We start from the raw sequence: 6523 nt of genomic DNA, 5'->3' as shown, positions 1-6523 counted from the left end.
CACCCATACATGTTTTCTTATTAGCCAGCACAGAGCCTACTTATGACAATACATAGAGCCAGTCACATGGTGGGTGTGCACTCACTCGTCTGCCCATAGAATGTGAGCTGGGCACTGTGTTGTTACCATGGCTACTGGGGCTCTGGAAAGCTGACAGGTGCTCCGGCTATCTCACACCCCTCCCACTGCTAGAGAGCCTCCAGCCATCTCAAAGCTGGCTCTTCCTTCTCTAGCGCCTCTGCTTTGCTCCCTCTAGTGGCAGCTGCGTAGCAGTGACAGGCCTTGTGAGTGGGGAGTTGTAGGAAACTTGACTAATATTAGGGGTATATCCTCAGCCAGGAAGATCAGCAGCCATAGACCTGAGAAAGGAAGGGACGAGTCATTAGATGTAGGGCAGCTCCCCTGCCTGGATTGGGGACAGGAGTCCTCACCCAGTGTATCCTCAGAGGCTTCTCTTGAGATTTTGAAGGATTACAACTGAAGCTGAGCAGCATGCATGACTCTTGGCGGCTTGCATGCAGGAGATGCAAAACCTCTGCCCCAAATATTGCTTACATTCAAACCCTGAGTCAAACAGCAAGATATGAGTGAATTCATGGCAAGTACATGGTGGGTGGAGGAAGGGTCTTGGTCACTGTTCTATTGCTGTGAAGAGACACCATGACGAGGGAATTCCTATTAAAAAAAAGCATTTGGGGGCTTGCTTAGTTTCAGAATTTTAGTCCATTGTCATCCTGGCAGAGAGCATGGCAGCAGGCAGGCATGGTGCTGAAAACATAGCCAGAAAAGAAAATGCTTGAGCCAGGCGTGGTGGTGCATACCTATGACCTTAGCACCTGGGAGGTGTAGGAGGATTAAGAGAGTAAAGCCATCCTCGGCTACATGGCAAGTTTTAGGCCAGCCTATGCTCCCTGAGACCCTATCTCAAGATGAAACAAAAAATGCTTCTTATTCACAATACTCAAGGAATGGAAAGGAGCTAGGTACCTATCACAGACAAATGAATAGAGGAGGTGGTATATATGCATAAAGGGGCATTATTCAGTTACAGTAAAAACAGGAGACTCTGCCATTTCCCACAGCATGGCTAAACCTAGAGGACATTAAACTAAGTGGAGAAAGACACATACAGAAAACTACTGCCTGCTTTCATTTTTTATGTGGAATGTAGAACAAATTAAAAAACACAGAGACAGAGAATAAAACACTGTTTGGTGGGGATAGGGTAATGGGGAGGAAATTAGATGAGGTTAAAAGATATAAAGCATGGGCTAGCAAAATGGCACTTTGTGCCAAGCCTGATCACCTGAGTTCAATCCCCAGGACATACATAGAAGGACAGACCTGCCTCCTGAAAGTTGGTATGTACTCCTGCCCTGCTCCTATAAATGTCATTTAAAAATATTTTTTTCTTTTTGGAGCTGAGGACCGAACCCAGGGCCTCTCTGCTACTGAGCTAAATCCCCAACCCCTAAAAACAATTTTTAAAAGATATAAAATATTTGCCTGGCTGGGTGGCAGTGGTACACACCTTTAATCCCAGCACTCAGGAGGCAGAGGCAGGCGGATCTCTTTGAGTTCGAGGCCGGCCTAGTCTACAGAGTGAGTTCCAGTACAGCCAGGGCTGTTACACAGAGAAACCCTATCTCAAAAAACCAAAAGGAAAAAAGAAAGTATTTGCCTGACTTGGTGGCTCGTGGCTATAATGCAAGCACTAAAAGAAGCAAAGGCAGGATCCTGAAATTCAGGCCAAACTTTGGTATACAGTAAGACTATTGAAAAAAAAAAACTGACAAAGGAATATTCGTGATGAAAGCCGAAAGATTTGGTATATGTTAGGACTACTGGCAATAACATTGTATCACATTTAGGATTTTTTTCTCTCATACATTGCATCCCAACCAGTTTCCCCTCCCTCATCTCTTCCTCTCACCCCCATCCCTGATCCACTCTTCCTCCATTTCCCTTCAGAAAAGAGCAGACCTCCCAAGGATATCAACCAAACATGGCATATCAAGTTGCAATAAGACTAGGCATATCCCCTCATATTAAAGCCGGATGAGGCAAACCAGTAGGAGGAAAAGGGTTCTAAAAGCAGGCAAAAAAGTCAGCCCCTGATACCACCGTCAGGTGTCCCACAAGATCAAGCTACACAACCATAACATATATGCAGAGGGCCTACGTCAGATCCATGCAGGCTCCCTGGCTGTGGTTTGTGTTGGTGAGCCCCTATGAGCACTGCTTAGTTGATTCTGTGGGTTTTCTTGTGGTGTCCTTGTCCCCTCTGGCTCCTATAATCCTTCCTCTCCCTCTTTTACAGGATTCCCTGAACTCTGCCTATGATAGTATATAAGTGACCTCAAATATTCTACCAGCGAACTCCTACAGCTGATAAACACCTTCAGCCAAGTGGCTGGATACATGACAAATGACAAATGGGCTGAGAAAGAAATCAGAGAAACAACTCCTCTCACAATATTCACAAAGGATTTATCTTAGGGTAACTCTAACCAAGCAAGTGGAAGACCTGTATAACAAAAACTTCAAGCCTTTGAAGAAAGAAATTGAAGAAGGTATCAGGTGGATTTTTTTTCCCTTTTTGAGGACTCAAGTAGCCAAGACTGATCTTGAATTTGCTATGTAATCAAGGATGATTTTGAACTCCTCCTGCCTCTACCTACAAACTGCTAGGTTTACAGGCCTGTGCTACCACACTCAGTTTGGGGCATTTTTTTTCTTGTGCTGAGATCAAACCCAAGACCTTGTGCATGCTAGGAAAGCACTCTAGCCGGCTGAGCTATGTCCCCAGTCTGAGACATGGCAAATTACAGTTGACCTTGTCACGAAAATGTATAAAAGATAATGGATGTTAATTTGCTACAATATAGTAATTTAAAATAGCTATGTATCCTTACTATGCTATAACTCAAGTATATACAAAATTATATTTCTTTTAAATTTTGGGTATGGAAGGGCATATGCCATGGTCCATATGTGGGCCCAAAAGAGCTTGGGAACAGGCACCTTTATCTGGTGAGCTATCTTTTCAGCCCTACAAGATCATTTTTAAAATAACATACCTTTTAGTAATTTTTGAGATAGGGTCTATTATAGACTTGATGTCCTGGAACTTGCTATGTAGATCAGGCTAACTCATGGAGATCTGCCTGTATCTGCCTCCTGAGTGCTTAGATTAAAGGCATGGGCTACCATGGCTGGCTTAAAAATAACTTAAAAAAAATTAAACCAGGCATGACTATTGGGGGCAGAGGGAGGATTGTGATCCTGCCTCAGAAATGTCAAAGCAAAAACAAAGGGACTTTTTTTGGTTTTTCAAGAGACAGGGTTTCTCTGTGTAGCTTTGCGCCTGTCCTGGAACTCACTTTGGAGACCAGGCTGGCCTTGAACTCACAGAGATCCACCTGCCTCTGCCTCCCGAGTGCTGGGATTAAAGGTGTGTGCCACCACCACCCCCCCCCCCCCCCCCCCCCCCCCCGCCCCGCCGCCGCCGGGGGGGGGGCCCGCCGCGGGGGGGGGAATTTTTTATAATAATGGAAAACTATTCAAGTCTGTGTGTGTGTGTGTGTATCCCCAACTGATTATAAAAAGATATACCTTAACAAGAGTCCATTGAGCATCATGCTTTTACGTGACATGGGGGTGGGATGGAGGCATGGTTTAGCCATTAAGATGCTTACTGCTCTTGCAACCTGTAACTCCTAACTCCAGGGGATCTGATGCCCTTTGGTGGACTCCAAGGACACCTGCATTTAAGGTGTGCCGTGCTTTGTCCAAACTCACGGGAGGCCTGCCTCTTTCTGAATAGAGACAGAGGAGGAGGAAGGGGAGGGGAGTAGATGGGAAGGGGTGGGACTGGGAGGAGAGGAGGGAGGGAAACTGTGGTCAGTATGTAAAATAAATGAAAAAATGTTATTTAAATATAAAAAAGAATCCTAAAAAAGTATGCAAACTTAACATTCACATACAAATACGCATAAATACAATCTTAAGTCAGGTGTGGTGGCACACATCTTTAATCACAGTACTGTGAAGGCAGAGGCAGGCAGATGTCTTTAAGTTCCAGGTCAGCCAGGGCTACACAGTGAGACCTTGTCTCAAATAAAGGTAAAAATTATCTTTAAAAAACATAGAGGAAGGGAGTTAGGATGTAGAGGCCAGCTTGGGCTATGTACTGAGTTGCACGAAGCAGGGCCAACAGCTGGGAGACACCAGCAAAGTACTAATAGGTACAAGACTGCCAATCGTTGGCTTGTAAATGAGACAGGAACTTAACTTCAGGGTGTGTGCCTGCTTAGAGCTGTGTCATGCTTCTTCTCCCGTCTGACTTCACACAGAGATGACTAAAGTGACTTGTTACCACAGAGGATGCCCTAAAGAGGACTCTAAGGACACGTGACCCTCTTGTACCCAAATGTCTTTAGGTCCTATTACGCACAGGTTGCAAAAAGCCTGGGGACAATTAGTCTTTCAGAACAGTACTGTCTCCCAATGGTCTCTAGCCTAGGTAAGCATGAAGCCACCCTCCCCAGCCTTGTCATTTCTTTCTTTCTTTCTTTCTTTCTTTCTTTCTTTCTTTCTTTCTTTCTTTCTTTCTTTCTTTCTTTCTTTCTTTCTTTCTTCTCTCTCTCTCTCTCTCTCTCTCTCTCTCTCTCTCTCTCTCTCTCTCTCTCTCTCTCTCTTTCTTTCTGTTTTTCGAGACATGATTTCTGTGTAGCTTTGTGCCTTTCCTGGAACTCACTCTGTAGACTAGGCTGGCCTCGAACTCACAGAGATCCACCTGGCTCTCAATTCCAGGTTTTTCATAATAACCTTCAGTTTTAAGAGTTACGTGCTATTAATAGACCCTAACAGTTTTAGTAGGAAACACTTTTTTTTTCCCTAAGATGGTGATACTATGTGGCCTGAGATGGACTCAAATTCATGGCAACCTCCTTCCTTCAACCTCTCAAGACTAGATATGTATCCCACCCTTGTCTAGAGCAGAAAACAGTATCCTTATCTGGAGAGAAGAGTGGGGCTAGGAGCCCCCCACCCCAGTCTTATGGAAGCACTGGCTTTGCAAGTTGTCAAAAACCTTACAGGGCCAGCCAGATGGCTCAGCCTTAATGCCTAATGACATAGTTAGATCCCCAGGACCCACACGGCAGAAAAATCCACTCAACAAAATGTATCATTAAAAACAAAACACATGGGCTGGAGAGATGGCTAAGAGGTTAAGAGCCCCGACTGCTCTTCCAGAGGTCCTGAGTTCAATTCCCAGCACCCACATGGTGGCTTACAACCATCTATCTGTAATGAGATCTGGTGCCCTCTTCTGTGTACATAATAAATAAGTAAATCTTAAAAAACTACATTAAAATAGTCACTGTTGGGAGTTGGGTATGGTGGGACACATGTTTTTTTTTGTGATATATATTTTTTTATTTTACAACACCATTCATTTCTACATATCAACCATGTGGACACATGTTTAATCCCAGCACTCAAGAGGCAGATCTCTAAGTTTGTAACTAGCTTGCTGCAGGCCAGCCAGGGCTACATAGTGAGACCTTGCCTCAAACATGACACAATCCCTCCTCCCATCATCAAATGGTTGTTGGGGCTGGTAACGTGATTTATTGGGTATAGGCACTTGCTGCAGAGCCTGACTTGAGTTTGATTCCTGAGATCTACATGGTTCAAGGACAATCCCTCCAAGTTGTTCTCTGATCTCCACATGCGTGTCTCACAAACCCACATGCACATAGACTAAATAAATAGAATTTAAAAATGAGTGGTACATGCCTTTAATCCCAGCATTCATAAGGTAGAGGCAGGAAGACTTCTATTAGAGGCCAGCTAGGTGAGAGCCTATCTCAAAACAAAACAAAACACAACAAACCAATGTCCAAGACATTAGGGGTTCTCCCACTGTAGGTACTTGCTTTCAGCTCAAAGTTGAAGAGTGATGCTTTCTCCTGAATCACCTCAAAACCTCACCCTAGCTATTAGATTACATAGTCCCACAGTCTAGGTCTTATGTCAAAACTCAGAAATAGCTGGGTGTTGGTGGCACACGCCCTTAATTCCAGCACTTGGGAGGTAGAGGCAGGAGGATCTCTGTGAGTTCAAGGCCAGCCTGGTCTACAGAGTGAGTTCCAGGAAAGGAGCAAAGCTACACAGAGAAACCCTGTCTCAAATAACAATACCACAACCAGAAATAAAACAATTCTTGCATCTTAAACTGTGTCACACGAGATAGAATGCTGTTGCACAATCCTGCCTGGGGCATAACCATTCTCTTGTCCTGCATGCCACACTATATATGTAATAGCCTATTAGTTTTAGTTATCACATCAGTTGTCCTCACTTGATGGCCCCCAAGGCACAATAGTGATGCCAGCAATTTTATTAGTAGAGCTATAATCGCTCAATTTTGTTGTTCTCTTACAGTGCTCAGTTTATAAATAAAACTATCATAGGTATATCTGTATAGGGGAAAACTAGTATAATAAGGTTTTAT

This window comes from Peromyscus leucopus, chromosome X (genome assembly GCF_004664715.2).
Source record: "Peromyscus leucopus breed LL Stock chromosome X, UCI_PerLeu_2.1, whole genome shotgun sequence".
NCBI lineage: Eukaryota > Metazoa > Chordata > Mammalia > Rodentia > Cricetidae > Peromyscus > Peromyscus leucopus.
Note: the sequence above shows the minus strand (reverse complement) of the source record.